The following is a 16,899-nucleotide window of genomic DNA, read 5'->3' on the forward strand; positions in this document are numbered from 1 at the left end:
TCAGAGAGAGAGGGAGACACAGAATCCAAAGCAGGCTCCAGACTCTGAGCTGGGGGCACAGAGCCCGATATGGGGCTTGAACTCATGAACTGAGAGATCATGACCTGAGCCAAAGTCGGATGCTTAACTGACTGAGCCACCCCAGGAGCCCTGAGAAGAGCCCTTTTAAAATGAGAAATTAACTACCTGGCCAGCTTTCATGTAAACTTTCCGCTCAGCAGTAGGCTATATGCTTGGTGATGCTTCCTCCAATGCTGGACAGTTGGTCTGTGTATTGCTATTATTGATCACTTCAGCTGCTTGAATACATGTTTCTGCTTGACACAAGCAGGGCACATGGGCAATGTGTTATGATAGATGAGTGTCAGCGCTTCTGGAAAGGATCTGCCTTCAAAGAGCTCTGTTAGAAGAGCCAAACTAGTGTATTCTATTATTACTCTTGTTCCGTGAGTATGTGAATCTGTACACAGAGATAACAGAGCATTTTGAATTACAGGGCCACCAGTGTGCAAAAGCTAGACAGCTTTCCAGATTATTTCCATAACTAAAGAATGGTGCTGCTAACCAACTTCATCTAATCCCAGGGCTTGGATGAAACCAAATTAGATTGGCTTTCTCTCAGCCAGAGGTTTTGCTGACAAAGAGTAAACAAGTAAATATGACAGTGTTTCCTATACAGTGGCAATGGGGACAGTGGTATTTCTTAGTAAATCTACTATATAGTTCATGACATTTTGATGAATAGATACAGACTGGATAAATTTGAAATCCTCATTACAAAAGAAACCAGAAGAAACAGAAAGGAAAGGAAACTGTCTTTGTTCAGAAACCCAAGAAGCACCATGATGTTGCAGAAAGAACCTTGTCCTTGGTGGTCAGAGCTCTCTCTCATCCTCCCATTTACTAGCTGTTTGTCTTCTGCAATAAACTTCCCTCTCTGAGCCTTGTCCATATCATGAACACAAGAGTACCTAACTTGTTAGGCTCATTATGATCACTGTAGATACTGTATATAAAAAGAGTTTCTAGTAGAAGGAGCCTGGCATATGGTAGCCCCAATAGGTGAGAATAACTCTGCTGTTCTTATTAGCATAGAGGGAGCAGCCTCTGTGCTAAGCCTACTTCTACCCACATTTTCTGCATCAGTCCCAGGGGGCTGGCTCAACTCTGTGAATGGACAGCTCCATCCAACTAATAGCTTCATGGAACTTCCTCTTTCATGTCGCTGATATTAAGCTTTGACGCTCTTTCTATACTCTTACCCAGGGAAAATTACACCAAATAGACCTGGCTTTGATCTATTTTCAATTTTGACTGAATTATGGACAATAATACTGTATTTTAAAGTATAGTCAGAGACTGCAGGCTACAAAAATTCAAACCCTTTTTAGTCTTTTCAGATCTTGAAAGTAGATGATTAACCATTGTCAGCTCTATATTGACCTGGGCTTTCTTAGCTATTGAACTTCTGGCTCCAATTCACACCTCCATTCTCCCTTTAATCTTGTATAATTTTTTGTAATGCCTTAATTTCAGGAGTGCATTTATGTGTTGGTTTTGTTATTTTAGCAGAATTATGATCTTTGGTATGTTCTGTCCTAAAAACTGCTTTTAGCATAATAGTTACAAAGCATCCTATAGTCAACAAAAGGACTATTAAGGCGCTAATTATATCTTTCTCCACTACTTTAGGGATTTCTTCCCCCGAACATCACTGCTGTGAAATTCCATGTTAATAAGACCTCAGGTGGACTAGGACTGCAAAGAACTCTTCCTATTCCATCTTAATGCTGTATAGCAAACCACCTCAAAATTCAGCAGCTTACAACAATTGTTTATTCTTTCAAATACTCATGGGTTAGTTGGGGCTGGCTGATATATGCACAGCTCATCATCTATAGGTTGAATCCACATTTGCTCTACATATTTATCACTCTCCTTGGACCAGTGGGCTAATCAGGGCATGCTTTTCTCTGGCAATGACAGAAGAGCAAGAAGGGTGAATGGAAACATGTGCTACCTCCTAAGTTTGCAACCACCCCTTTCGTCCCACCCCATTCCTTGGCGAAACAAGTCAAAGCGCCATAAAAGAAGTGCAAAGTCATATGGCAGAGGGTGCAGTTCTAGGAAGGGGTGAAGAATTAAGATTAGTAATATAATCAGCACGTCTGGCTTTGCCACTAACTAATGAGGACTTTTGAGCAAGTCTCCAAGCCACAGCTTCTCCATGGTTACATTTATTCATGGCATTCAACAAATAATTTTTCCAGGGGTGCCTGGCTGGCTCAGTCAGTGGAGCATGCAACTCGATCTCAGGGTTGTGAGTTCGGGCCCCACATTGGGTGGGGCACCTGGGTGGCTCAGTCAGTTAAGCATCCAACTCTTCATTTCAGCTCAGGCCATGATCTCACAGTTCATGAGTTCAACCCCTGCGTTGGGCTCTGTGCTGTCAGCACAGCACTGTCTCTTGGGACTCTGTCTCTTTCTCTACTCCTCCCCTGCTCACTTTCACACACACACTCTCTCTCTCAAAATAAATATTTTTAAAAATAATAAAATTAAGGGGCGCCTGGGTGGCGCAGTCGGTTAAGCGTCCAACTTCAGCCAGGTCACGATCTCGCGGTCCGGGAGTTCGAGCCCCGCATCAGGCTCTGGGCTGATGGCTCAGAGCCTGGAGCCTGTTTCCGATTCTGTGTCTCCCTCTCTCTCTGCCCCTCCCCCGTTCATGCTCTGTCTCTCTCTGTCCCAAAAATAAAATAAACGTTGGAAAAAAAATAATAATAAAATTAAAAAAAATAATTTTACCATATACTTGGTACCAGGCATTGTTCTAGGTGATGGGACCATAACAGTGAACAAAATTGTTGGAAATCCTTGCCCATACATATCTCATGTGCTGGTCAGAGATATTCAGTAAATGTGTGTGTGTGTGTGTGTGTGTGTGTGTGTGTGTGTGTGCATGCATTCATGAGTGTGTAATATGTCAGAGTATAAAAAGTGCAAGGAAGGGAGATTACATAGGGTAAGTAAAATAATTCACCTCTCTCTGCCCCAGAGATGTCACTATTAATGATCTGTTGTTTGTGGTTATGTTTGTGGGGATGGATAGCAGAGCCTGACCATCAGAGTTTGAATTCTGCTCTTGCTTTTATTTGCTTTGTGACCCTGGACATGTCTTTCATTTTTCCATGGCTGCATAACAAATTCCCACAAACTTAGTGCCTTCAAACTACATATATCTGTTACCTCACAGTTTGTGTGAGGCAGGAATCCAGGCACGCTTAGCTCTGATCATGGTCTCACAAGGCTGGAGTCTGGGTGTTGGCTCAGACTGTATTCCTTTCTGGAGCTTGGGATCTTCTTTCAATTCCATGTGATAGTTGGCAGAACTCAGTTCCTTATCATGGTAGGAAAGATGTCCTCACTTTCTTGCTGTGAGCCAGGGGCTGCTCTCTGGTAGTAGAGCCCCCCATAGTTCCTTGCCTTGTGGTTTCCTTGTAGTTCCTCTCACAACATGGCAGCTTGCTTCTTCAAGGCCAGTGGGAGAATCTCTCTCCAGTCTACTCTTTCTCCAGTCTACCAGGATAGTCTTACATAACATAACATAACATAACATAACATAACATAACATAGCATAACCATGAGAATGACTCTCCTCCCATCTCCATTGTCTCATACCGTGGACTAGAAGCAAGTCACAGTTTCTGCCTGCATTCAGTCAGAGAGGTTTATACAAGGGCATGATTAATTGAAGGTCATCTTAGAATTCTTTCTGCCAGAACATGTGGCATACTTAATCTCTCTGTGTCTCCATTTCCTCATCAGTAAAATGGGAGTGACTGTAGTGATATCTACATCATCAGATGGTTTTGAGGATTAAAGGAATTAATAGAAGGAAATCACTTACAACAATACCGACTACAGAGAAATGTGTATCTGAGTAGCTATTTTTATTATCTATAAAATGTGAGGATTTTGTTAGGTGATTTTTAAGATCCCTTTTAGCTCAAACATTTTATGATTTTGTTATAATACAGTATAATGCAAAATTAAACACGGATAAAAATATCACTGACTAAAAAAAGGAAAGCATAATATCAGGACAAGTTGAAATTAAGCTAAATAGATGATATGGTTCAAGGAGGCAAGAGTCATTCTTCCTTTATGTTGTCATCAGTGCAAAAGCCATGAAGTACTTCATTATTTGAAGTTTTGTGTGTTGCCTTGACAAGGAATCTTTGGAAGGACACAAGACCCTCTAAACAAATACTGATTTGTAAGAAACTTTTCTCCTTTGATCACCATACTGTCCCCTAAATTAATTGAAGCCTGTGGTCTCAAATAAACAATTGGATGGTGCGACCAGATTCTAGTACAAAGTTTGAATACAGCTGCTAGTTCTGTATTTGAGATGTAGTGTGTGAATGGCTTTTAACCAGACTTGTTTAAACAAGAATAATTGGAACAATGCAGCTCCTGATTGCCCTCTCCCACCCGCACAGGCCCATGAAGAGAGGACCTTATGGTCATCTCTCCAAGGTGCTTGACACAACAGGAAGGGTCCAGATCTTGCTGTTACTGCTTCCCCTGCCAAGAGCCACTGGTGAAAACTGCTTCTCCCCAAGCAGGCAGGAAACTGCTTGAGAGTGGGAGGTGTTGGGTCTGTAGATCAACTCCATGTCCTGTCTCTTTGGATGATATACTCTGTCTGGAGTGATAAGGAGCCAAGAGTCCACTGTAGTAGTTGTTTATATAATTCATACTCTGAGTGTTTATGTTCTGTATGTAAGGGTCCATCATTTAGAGTTTTCTCAACAGCAGCACTGTTGACCTTTTGAGCTGGATATTCTTGGTTGTAGGGGGCTGTCCTCTGCATTGTAGGCTGTTTAACAGCAGACTTGGTCTCCATCTGCTAACTACCAGTGACGAGCCCTCCCCCAATTGTGACTACAAAAAAATGTGTACAGATGTCACCAAATGTCCCAATACATTTTATATATCTATTTATTTACATAGTTATCATGAATTTTTAAAAAACAATTAAAACATGCATAATTTTTTTTTAAAGCTCAAACAGTACATAATGGAAAAAATATAACCACATCTCTTACCCTGGTACCCCAGCACCAGGTTTCACTCTCCAGAGGCAAACATGTTACCATTACTTATGTCATAGGAGATCTCTGGGGATTGCACTGGAATTTATACACATGCAGATATGGATACCTAGTTACTATAAGACACACAGACTTGTATATTTTTATTGGCAATTTTTTTTTTAATTTGAGTTCAAGATGTAAAGAAGATGACAGGAATGAATTGCTTTTAGTTTGTTTCTGTTGTATTTTTTAAAAAGCTTGTCAGCTTTTTCTGGACTGATATATGGCCTCTTAAGAAGAATTATTTCCTGCACAGTGAGAAGCAGCATCCCCTTAACTTATTCCCTTGGCCTCTGGAGCCTCTCACCATGATGTGTTCTAAGATGGATGCTGTGTGGCAGTAGGGAAGAACTCTTTAGGGCATCAATATTTTAAGGCCTCGAAGTAGACATTTTTCATCTCATGAAACAACCAAATCCTTCAGAAGTGCTAACACCCGGTTTTTTGCTGGGAGTATCCGCACTGTGTTTTTTATTGATCCCCTTGTCCTTTTGAGGACACAACGTACTTCATGAGATTGTATTTCTCACATTACAGCACCACCTTCTCACACAGTAGGATACGATGTCCTTATCAAGTCTCATTCATTTATCAGTACGCATGATTTACTGTTTTCATAAAAAGTGCATCTGCTCCATGAATCTGCTTCCTATATTGTTGGGGGCTAAACTTCTGGTTTGATTTTTGTTGGTCACAGTGGTGGTGGTGGTGTTCCCAGACAGCTGATATTCAGAGCTTCCACAACACTTATAATCATTCAGGGAAAATTTTTCAAAAGGATCATTCCTACTCCTGGCAAAACTGAACGAGCACTCTCACACTCCTGATGGGATTATAAATGGACAGGATGAGTCTATGGAATAAATCAGAAAAAAATTTAAGTCATATTTTGGCTTAGAAACTAGATTTCTCAAAGATGCTAAATAGTCACAAGGACATAAAGGTTTCTGAATAGAACCCACAATGGGGAAATGCCTAGACAAATTATTTTATTATTATTACTACTGTTACTATTACTGTTAACTAACAAAGCACCATGGTAATTATCTTTTATGCATTACCTCATTTAACTCTCACAGTGTTGTGAAATAGGTGTTGTTACTATCCCATAACTGTAACAGGAAAGTGTATCCGAGAGAAGCAAAGCAACACATCAGGATGATAATGATTATGATGATAGTGATGATAGCAGTAGCAGCTAACATTCACTGTCATTTGTCACATGGTATGCTAAGTACTTTACATGTATTAACCTTATCTTGTTTTCTGACCAACAACCCAAAGAGGTAGGCACTGTTATCCCCACTTAACAGAGGAAACTGAGGCATGGGGAAGTGAACTAGAATAAAAGAGGTTAAATTACAGCTTTCAAAATATTTCAGTTGGGATTTGAGTGCAGATGGATTGATCTCAGAGGCCACACTCTTGTCATTGTGCCTACCAAGATCCTGTGGTTGGTATGTGAATGGAAGACCAACACCTAAGCCCAGATCTGGTGGACAGTCTGTTAATCACTGAGCAGTATAGCTAATTAGTTAAGCTAATTTCATGTGATGGATTGTCTTGTATCGTGTGGTGTGACTATTTACTACCTTCAGAGGTAAATGGGGTAAACACGTGACACAGAGGTTATCAAGGATAAGGAAGAAATGAGTTCACTCATCATATTAGGATTATATTCCCAGTTTCTGGCACTCTCCAAATACCTCTTCCTAGTTTAGTAGCAACCTGAGTACTTAATGTTCTCATCTTCCATGTATGCCCCTCTGAAGCCCATATTTGTGCACATTCCTTCTACCCAGCCAGCTAAGAGTTTTCTACCCTCCCTTCACTCCAAACACAGTGTAGCCTGGCCTCAAATGCAATTTTGAATGATTTTAAAGTAAGTTAAGAACTGGGGATATATGTCTTGAGGTGTTTGGGGTGCTTATTTGCATCACCACTGGCATCATCTTCAAAAAGTGAGGTCTTCTTGGTCAGGGGTGGGAGGGTCTGTGTGTTTTCAAAGTATTTGTTTCTAATCTAGTAGCTAAGCTTTTCATAGTGCATGTTAATAAGAGGATCAGATTCTGTTACATATTATGAACATACTATAACAAATCTGAATTGCCTTGCACCGTACTCTATTTGTACCCACCACTTTGTTCAGATCTCTTAATTCCGAATACAACGACAGAACCACCTATTAAGGAGGAGATGGGTATCTACCAAAAGATTGTCCAAAGATAGAAAAATAAATTTTCAGTGGCATCTTGGGGAAACCTTGCTCATCAGTTCAAGTAGGAGGTGGTTTAAGGCTTACACAGTGAATAACTTAGTAGAAGACAGTGAGTGTTAGGACTTCGGTCTGGTCTCATTAAATTGCACTTATGCAAGCATGGTACATGAGGTGAAAAAAGTGCTGATGATGATGTATCTGGTTCTTGGACCCAGGGTGGTTCTTTAAGGGACTGCAGATGACCTTGATCATATGGTTGCTGCCTCCTTTTGACAAGGCTAGTAGGCGAAAGAAAGACATAATGGCTCTGTCTGTAAATTACAATGTAGTCTGAAAGACATCTACCAAGGACAACCTTGTCCAATTAAGAGTGAGCTAACTGCCTATACACTATCTTTAAAGCAATGTAGGAAAATAAGAGTGGCAGTGAGCATTTTTTTCCTTTATGAGTTTTATATATACTAAAAGAATGAGTCCACAGCACTCCAGGTGGCAGTGCCATTGGCCAGAAATCCTAATTCTTTATCTTTCAAAAATGCCTACCACCCTCAGTCTCTGTTCCTCAACTTGTTGCCCTCTGAGCCTATCATAATGATAAGGAACAGTAAGGCAGATGTGGCTGAATATTAAAAAACCTAGGTGAGCTTTTCGAAAGGATTGTTACCTACCTTTTTAGTGAACATGGTCATTAGAAGATTTTGCGCCCTGGTTAGACTGGCCTTTTTGCTCCTGTTTGTTGACCAGCAGTCTTGCAAGGCTGTTCTTTGTCCCCTGCAGCCTGTTAGCAGGATGACAGGGGCACAGCACAGAGGGGATGATGGATGAGATGCTGCCTTCTTGAGAGTCTAAGGAGGCCACACCTTGTCAATGTCCAGACCCCTAACTTTTAGAAAAATCGATCCTTTGCTGAAAATAATAAGCTACCTTTGCAATGTTTTTTTGATGCATTAATCCAGATGTTTTGAAGGTATAGATGGCACATTTAGTCCATGGCAATAAGTGTTTGGAAAAAAAAAAACTGATTAAGGGGTGAGGAGGAATTAGGCATCTGTATGCTTTAATATGAATCTTCTGGCTGATTCATATATAACCCACAATGCGTAACTGTTGTAATTTCTAGTTATTGGAAAATAATTGCCAGATATACCATTGATGCATCAGTGCATGAAAATATAATGTGAACTTAACCAGATAGCTCACAATAAGCTAAGCTGGTGCTGATGAGGCTAAATTAACACCAGTTTAAAATTTAAACTTAAGCATAACAGCAATTGAAATTTATAACCAATTTAACATTGGTTAACCATGTGGGTGACCAACCCACAGCTCAGTGTTGTCCAGAGAACCACAGAACCCCCCCTCTCTCAGTGCACCAGTGGTTGTCAGGAAGATCCAGCGTTGTCAGAACTTGAGTAGCAGCCATGCTTCCTGAGACGATGCCTCATTTTCAACTCTAAGTAATTTACTAATTGTAGATTATGAATACCAGATTTTGACCTCAGTATTCTAAATACCGGTTCTTGACCCACTGAATCTGTTACAAGTCAGTAGCCCATTTGTAGGTGAAAGTCTATGGGATTGCATGTCAATTGCCAAGAGAGTAGGAGTGGGACTGCATTCCTGACCAGCAGTAGGCCTGGGGGGCCCAGTGGATATAGGCTGATCATAAACGTCACCCTTTATCAGGGATTGTCTTTTCCATAGTTATATCCTAGCTTGTGGCATAGTCCTTGGCAAAAACAGGTTCCCAGTAACTTTTTATGAATAATACATTATACATATATATATATATATGTATACATATATATATATATACGTATATATATATATATACACATATATATATTTTTTGAAATCATGGTTAAATTATAATTCAGTAGTTACATTGTATAGCTATATAGTTAAACTATAGTTAATGATACTTAAATAGTATATATACAGTTGCAAAAACCGTAATAAAATACTGTAAATGCAGCACATTCTATAGAACTGTCTTGACCTAAATTTTTTAACAGCCTTCCTGCCAGTAAACTTAGCAGAGGTTTAGTTGTAACCCACACATTCCTACATACCCCATTCAAAGCTCTAAAAATAACAGCATCTTTTTTTGGAACAGGTAAATGTATAGATTTCCTTTGGTAGGCAGGCTCTGACCTACATACTTCCAATAGAAGCACAGCCTTCACTCCCAGTGCAGCGTGTGAGGCTTTGTCCTGCTCTCCTGCTCCCCACCACCGCAGACACAGCAACATGGGAGAGGGGAAACCTCCTTTCAAAGCCCTCCACCATTTCCAGGGGCTCTCTCTCCAGTGCCCCACTCTAAGCGCAGGAAGGCGTCTCCATGAAAGAAGAAGTGAACAGGTAGAGAGGAGAAACGAAATCCAAGCCTGTCCCCCGGCAGAGACACCCTGCGGGCAGCCTGCAAACCCTACCTTGCTGTTGCTCCCCATTAACCCAGTGCTAAAAAATGCAGAGAAAATGATTCACTTTCTGACCACCCCATACCCCTTCCAGTGTTTGTCACTTCTCTCAAGCCACACAGCTCCCTTTCCGTTCTTGGCCTCCATCTCCAGCCAGGCACCTCTCTGGGCTCGGAAGCCTCAGGCCAGTCCGTTCTTTCTCCTCTGCCCCGGAGTTGCTGCCTCAAGATAGAGCTTGGGGAGTCTCAGGGACGGGGGCCCTGTCCTGCTTCCTGGCCACCTCCATATGAAGAGTTGCGGTTGCCACGCTGGCTGCATTTTTATTGGAAATGCTGGTGTATGGGCCAGTTCGGCTCTGTAGTGTTTTTTCGATTTCTTATGAATATAACAGCCTTCTGTGCATCAGCCACCACATAGAGAATCATTTCTTTGGGGACATATATATTGTGAGTCCCAAGCAGCTCTCAAACTATTAGAGAACAATTCCATTTTAGGTGCCGATATTTAATTTTTGCATTCAGGAATTTTATAGTCCTAAAGGGAAAAGATCACTGCTAAGCTTTCACCTTGCCATTTTTACCTAATGCAGTTTTCTTTTCTGAATGCTGGGCAGACTGATCAATAACATAAATGCTCATCAGTAAGAGAGTGGATGAATAACATGCCAGGAACACTATAATTACACAAGAGTCTGGATGAATCTTAGCAATATAATGTTAAGTGTTGGAAGAAATTCCAAAAGATTAGCTATGGGATTATATCCTGAATATAAAATTTTAAATAATTAAAATAAAAATACTCTATAATCCTTATAAGGACAATAGAATGATATAAAAACAAAAGGTAGAGAATAATGAACATGATTCAAAGTGCAACTTACCCCAGGTGGGAACGGCTGGATGATTGCATGGGGCCTGAGCTACCGGTTTAGATGTGGCTGCTGGTAAATAACCTATAGTCCTTGTCTGGGGTGGTGAGCTCATAGGTGCTTATTACATTAATTAAAACAAAATTCTGTGCACTAGGTTTAAAGAAAGAAAAAATAAATAAATACACCCTTTTTTCCTCAGTGTGAGGAATAAGCAATTCTATTATTTTTGTCAGGTTGGAATAAGAATGAGTGACAAAATCAGTTTTGTTAGTAAATAGCTGTGTGGAAATATCTTTGACTTTGAAACCAATCTAGGTATGCCCAGTGGGTCAGCAGGAGCACAGCAGCGCTTAGTTAGTGAGGATGCTTGGCTGAGCACCCAGCTTTGGTCTGTTGGTCTTTGCTGGTCTTGCATACATAAATTGCTTTTAGAGTCAACAGAGATGAATTAACCTATTAATAATGTGCTGGCATCTGAGTGATGATGTGGGAAGGGCACCAGATACAAATCCAGGTTGTGTCCTGGTGCTGTTTTTCTCTTCTAGGGGACCTATCCAGATCAACCTTCTTTGCAGTATAGTTTTCTCATCTGTGAAGCAACTAATATTGTCCTATTTTATTGGGTTGGTCATAACTCATCAATTAATAGGTGTGAAATTGCAAATAGTACAGCAACTTACGCGAGGTTATTATTGCTGAAAGTAGACATGTTCCCATAGCTTGTTCTTTTACTGTGTGTCTTGTTTGTATAAAATACCCATTTTGATTATCAGGTATAAATAATATTTTGTAAATGATAATTTTACTCTGGAGTAGGCTGAATAAGGAACACCTAAAAATATCAGACCCTAATCTCTGTACCTGTAATTTTACCTTATTTGGAAAATAGGTTTTTATATATGGAATTATATTAAGGATTTTGAAATACAGAGATTAAACTAGATTATCCAGATGGGACTTAAATGCAGTCATCAGTATCTGCATGTAATCTTCTAAAACATACTTAAGGATGTCAGAGTTTCATAGTGTTACAAATCAGTTCGGTAGCTTTGCCATTTTTAATTGTAATTTAATAAAAATGAATATTTAAAATACTACATTTTTAAAAATTTCTTAACGTTTATTTATTTTTGAAAGACAGAGCATGAGCGGGGAAGGAGCAGAGAGTGAGAGAGACACAGAATCCAAAGCAGGCTCCAGGCTCTGAGTTGTCAGCACAGGGGCTTAAACTCATGAACCATGAAATCATGACCTGAGCCGAAGTCGGACACAAATGACTGAGCCACCCAGGTGCCCCCCCAAATACTCCATTTTTGAAGACAAAAGCTGCAGTTTTGCATCTTTGTGTCTCCCTGTAGTCAGCACATTGCTTTGTGCACAGTTAATGCTCAGAAAATAGGAAAACTACTTTCATTCGAGAAAAAGAAAAAGGTGATCCATTTGGGCCTGCGGTATGTGTCATATATGACACGTGTGTGTATCGTAGAATTTTAACTGGCCTCAAGTTTACAGCTGAAGTTAAGAGCATCAGTGGATTGTTGTGTTAAGCCTGTTTCCAGAAATTATTCTAATCCTCTTGCCATAAGAAACACCTAGGCCAGGAGACTGTTAAAGTGAGGACAGGAGAGCAGGTGTGGGGGATGAGCTCCAAGGCACAGAATGCCGAGCCAGTCTCATGAAATCACCGTCATCTGCAGCAACTCCTGATGAGGTGCCAGCACCGCTGAACTGGAAGTTGCCCACGACCCACCCCCCTTTCCAAAGCCTACCTGAACAGATAATCTTACCTAGGTGCTCTGGATGAAGGTGTACCTGTGACCAGAATTTCCTCTCTACTGCTTGTGCCTTTTAGGTTGAAAAATCCAGGTAGAACGTACTCTTTAAAGCAGCGTTTCTCACATTTCACCCATGGTTCTTGTTGAGTTACAGATTCTGATTCGTCAGGTCGCGAGTGGAGCCTGAGCTGCTTTCTGCAGGTGGTGCTGATGCTGCTCGTTCATGGACCATGTTTTGAGTAGCAAGGCTCCAGCATCTGGGCTCCTGCCTCCGGGTCCCTCTCCCTGGGTTCATTTTTCCACATTTCATGCCGCTGCTTCTTCAGTCAGCCTCACTGCGTTGCACCTGCTTGGCAACATTGCCCTCCTCCAGCCTCTGCAGCCTCCACCCGCGGGGTCCTGACCGGCATGCACGTATACTTCCTTCACTGGGGCTCCCACAGTGCACAGCTGGGGACTGACAGGCTGAAGCCTTGTCAACGGTAACATCACTCAGTGAAAAGAAGGGAAAAGCAGTTGAGATGAGAGTGAAATCCATGAGGGAGTCAGGGTTTAGGGAGACAGGGAATAGAAACAGTAGGAGAGAAGGAGGAGGGGGAAGAATGAAAATTTAGTTAGAAGAAAATATATTTTAAATGAGCTGCTCTCCATGCAGAATGCTCCAGTGAAGAGCGTTTTCTGGAATAGTGTCAAATTTATTTTTTTAGTTCTCCTCTAATTTGTCTGACAACCAGCTGCTTATTCTGTTCATTTATCTGCTGAAAATCTTGTGTGGCCCTTTGGATCCAGGCGGAAGACTTAAAAAAAAAAATCTGTAAACCATCTAACAACCGAGGGCCTCTGAGAGATGGCCTGGTTAGATTGGACCAGTCAGTTCCAGCCCTTGCTGACATTAGAATCACCAGGGAGCTTTAGAAAATTCCTCATACCTAGGCTACAGTGCCAGCCAGTTAAATCAGAATCATTGGGGTGGGTCCCAGTCCTTACTGTGTTTTTTAACGTGTTTTTTGTTTGTTTGTTTGTTTGTTTTTATGTCTCCCAGATGATTCCATGGGCAGCTAAGCACCCCAAGCCAGACCTTTACCTTCTAGCAGATGAATTGAATTTACTTTAAGTAGAAATCAAAGAGCTGTCCTTTATTTATTTCGGTTCCTTCCCATCTGAACCCTTGCCATGTTGAAAACTCTGCACAATATTTTGGAAACACCATCTCTTTTAATTCAGCAGTTGAGCCACTGATTAAATATTCAAGCAGCTTTCTGAAGCTCCAGTCAGCTTTTCATTTTCTCAGTTTAGTGGCTCCCCCTGCTGGCCCTTCTCAGTAAAGGTTGCTGCTCTGCAGAATCCTACTACGGTTCTGACCTCTGAAACACAGTCCAGAATCACAGCATCTTAAGGCAGCTTTTCTAGTCCCACATACAACCTGTATGCCATTGTCCATTGCCAAAAATGAACAGTGTAAAGCCCTAACCCCTTGCCTAGTGTCACTGTATATAAAGCCTGGGGAATGAGGGAAGAGAGGCTCAATCTCTGTATGTGTGCATATCCACACACATACACATATCATATACGTGTATACACACACTACATACATGCATGTATCTGCTTATCATGCTGCCAGAAAAGATTCTGATATCAGCCATTGATTTTTTCTGGTTCCCTGCAAAATAATTAATGTTGATACTTACTTTGGATAGAAAATAGGGAAGGAAAGCTTTCATCCATATTTTCTCTACCCTCCTTCATCTACTCACACCCTTTTCCTAATCAACTTGCTTCTCCTTATCTATCCTGCAAGTTATCATTATGGCCACATAAAAACAAAGGTAGATGTAAATGCATAATCTAATCTTGTAAACTATTGGTTGTAATATTGTATCACAATTTTACCACAGATAATCCTTGTGTCAGTGGAGGCAGAATTCGATCCTTATTATATCTGAATGCAGAATATAGTGCAGTCCAATGCTCAGCTCTAATTAAACCTCATAAGGCTGCCATTACAATTTGTACAGTTCTTATCATTAGCATGCCCTTCTTTGTTGTATATTAATATCTTAACCCACTGGCCGTTGTTTTCCAGCTGACTCAGTACCGCATAGATCAGTCCCCGATTGACATTGCAGTACTTGATCTGTTGGAGGTGATGTTCCAAACCATTTCTTTGTCATCAAGGGTAAACATTTCCAAGCCACCTATGGGACATATGTCCACCACCCCTTGACCTTTCTGGGTACATCCTGTAGAAGACAGTTATTTATCTTTGTCCCTTTTCCCAGGCAGCACCTGGCATTGGCACAGCAATCCAGATGTGCTGACTAGTATGATTCAGTGATTTAATGTGTACTAGTGGTTTCTCGCTATAGAACAATATTACCACAAACTTAGCCACTTAACACACATTTGTCATCTCAGTTCTGGTCGGTCAGGTATCCAGGCGTGGCTTAGCTGGTGCTCTGCTTCAGGTGCTTACAGGGTTGCAATCACGATGTCACCTGGGCCTGCAATCTTATGGATTGGATTCACTGGGACTAGGGAAGGATTCACTTCTAAGATCACGTGGTTGTTGACAGCATTCAGTTTCTTGCGAGCTATTAGACTGGGGGCCTTGAGTTTTGTTGGCTATTGTCTGAAGCTACCTCCAGGTCTTTGTCTTACGGCTTTCCCAGCACGACTGCTTGCTCCCTCAAAGCCAACAAGGGAGAGAGTCTCCCAGCAAGATGAGGGCTGGCATCCTACACGTTGTAATCACAGAAGTGACATCTTCTCACTTTTGCCATATTCTGTTGGTTAAAAGCAAGTCACTGGTTCCATCCACAGTCCAGGGGAGGAGTGTAAACACCAGCAGGCAGGGATTTGGGGGCTATCTTAAAGTCAGAATACTCCAATCTCCTTTCATTTCCACCGAGTGGTCTCATAGAATTTGTACTCAGCTAAAAACCATGAGTCCTTGGTTATACAAATTGTTGCCTGCTAAGTCTTTCCATCCCAAACAAGTAATAGAACCTAGGTCCCAGACTTCATGTTTATTGCTATTAGGTGTTCCTGTGTTGGGCTTGTCCAGTTGTTCCTACCTGATTAAATATTTTTTAATCCTGGCTCAGCCTTCAGAATATTTCATATCTTTTTTTAAATTTTTTTAACGTTTATTTATTTTTGAGACAGAGAGAGACAGAGCATGAACAGGGAGGAGCAGAGAGAGAGGGAGACACAGAATCTGAAACAGGCTCCAGGCTCTGAGCTGTCAGCACAGAGACTAACGCGGGGCTCGAACTCACGGACCATGAGATCATGACCTGAGCGGAAGTCGGACGCTTAACCGACCAAGCCACCCAGGCGCCCCAGAATATTTCATATCTTTCCTATTGTGTCATCTGAGCACATTCTTCTCTGATGTTCTTTAAGTCACTGATGAAAATGGTGAAGAAGTTGGTACCTGGCCCCGTGTGTGTGTGTGTGCAAGTGCGTGTGCATGTGTGTCTATGTGTGTGAGTGTATGTGTGTTTTGGACTGGAAGAGAGAGGAGAATGAAGAAGTCCTCGTTCCTCATACCCATAACCTCTGGAGTCTGGGCCATGTTATCATTTAACACCATCTGAGCCACGTTGCTCTTTCAGATCCTCCTGGGAGTGAGATAGTACAGCTCTGAAGAGCGTAGTCAAACTAATCTGATTTTGAATCCCAGCTCCACCCACTTGATAACTATTTTTCCTGATAGAGCGCACACAGGAAGGAGGAAAGTTAGGAAGTTCTTTTTTTCTGTGGGTCATCTTTGAACTTTATGCCATCTGTTCCAGAGTGCAGTGTGTAATAGCCAAGCTCAGTTCTGCTGAGTTTCTTCACAAGCTTCATTTAGGACTTCTCACTGAGGGATCATAAAAAATCTTCCAGAACTTGGGGCGCCTGGGTAGCTCAGTCACTTAAGCATCTGACTTAGGCTCAGGTCATGACCTCATGGTTCATGGGTTCGAGCCCCAAGTTGGGCTCTGTGTTGACAGCTCAGAGCCTGGAACCTGCTTCTGATTCTGTTTCCCTCTCTCTCTGCCCCTCCCACACTTGTGTTCCATCTCTCTCTCTCTCTCTCAAATAAACAAACATTAGGAAAAAAATCTTCCAGAACCTAAAGTAGGACAGCTGTGAAGCACTTGTTATTTTAGAGATGTTGTGTGAGCCAGTTTTATCTTGATTGGCCAGAGTTGGTTGGCCAGATTTATCCTGATTGGCCAGAGTTCCTCTGTGCCAGAGTCTCTGTGAAAGACTCCTCTGACCTCTTGGCCAGGAAAATCATTAACAGTCCTTGTTCTGCATAAACCCTGGGTGTTCTTCAGGAAAAACCTGTGGACCCATTTTTAGCAGCCCTGGGATCTATACAAAAGCAGAAACTGGGAAATGTGGGAATTTGTGGAACTGTTAAAAATTTGGAAGGGTAAGTAAGTATTTCTGACAAGCACTAGTT

The 16,899-nt window shown here is 41.5% G+C and overlaps 1 protein-coding gene and 1 long non-coding RNA gene across 7 annotated transcripts in view; one reads left to right on the plus strand and one right to left on the minus strand.

The window, feature by feature from the left end:
* Positions 1-16,899, plus strand: part of CDK14 (cyclin dependent kinase 14) — a 605,513-nt gene that overhangs the window by 424,900 nt on the left and 163,714 nt on the right. The gene's annotated exons all lie outside the window — the stretch shown is intronic.
* Positions 3,129-16,368, minus strand: LOC122487861. Its single transcript, XR_006298490.1, has 2 exons — positions 12,456-16,368; positions 3,129-6,012 (listed from the first exon to the last, which is right to left on the minus strand). It is a non-coding gene; the product is annotated as an uncharacterized LOC122487861 (long non-coding RNA).

Source organism: Prionailurus bengalensis, chromosome A2 (genome assembly GCF_016509475.1).
Source record: "Prionailurus bengalensis isolate Pbe53 chromosome A2, Fcat_Pben_1.1_paternal_pri, whole genome shotgun sequence".
Taxonomy (NCBI): Eukaryota; Metazoa; Chordata; class Mammalia; order Carnivora; family Felidae; genus Prionailurus; species Prionailurus bengalensis.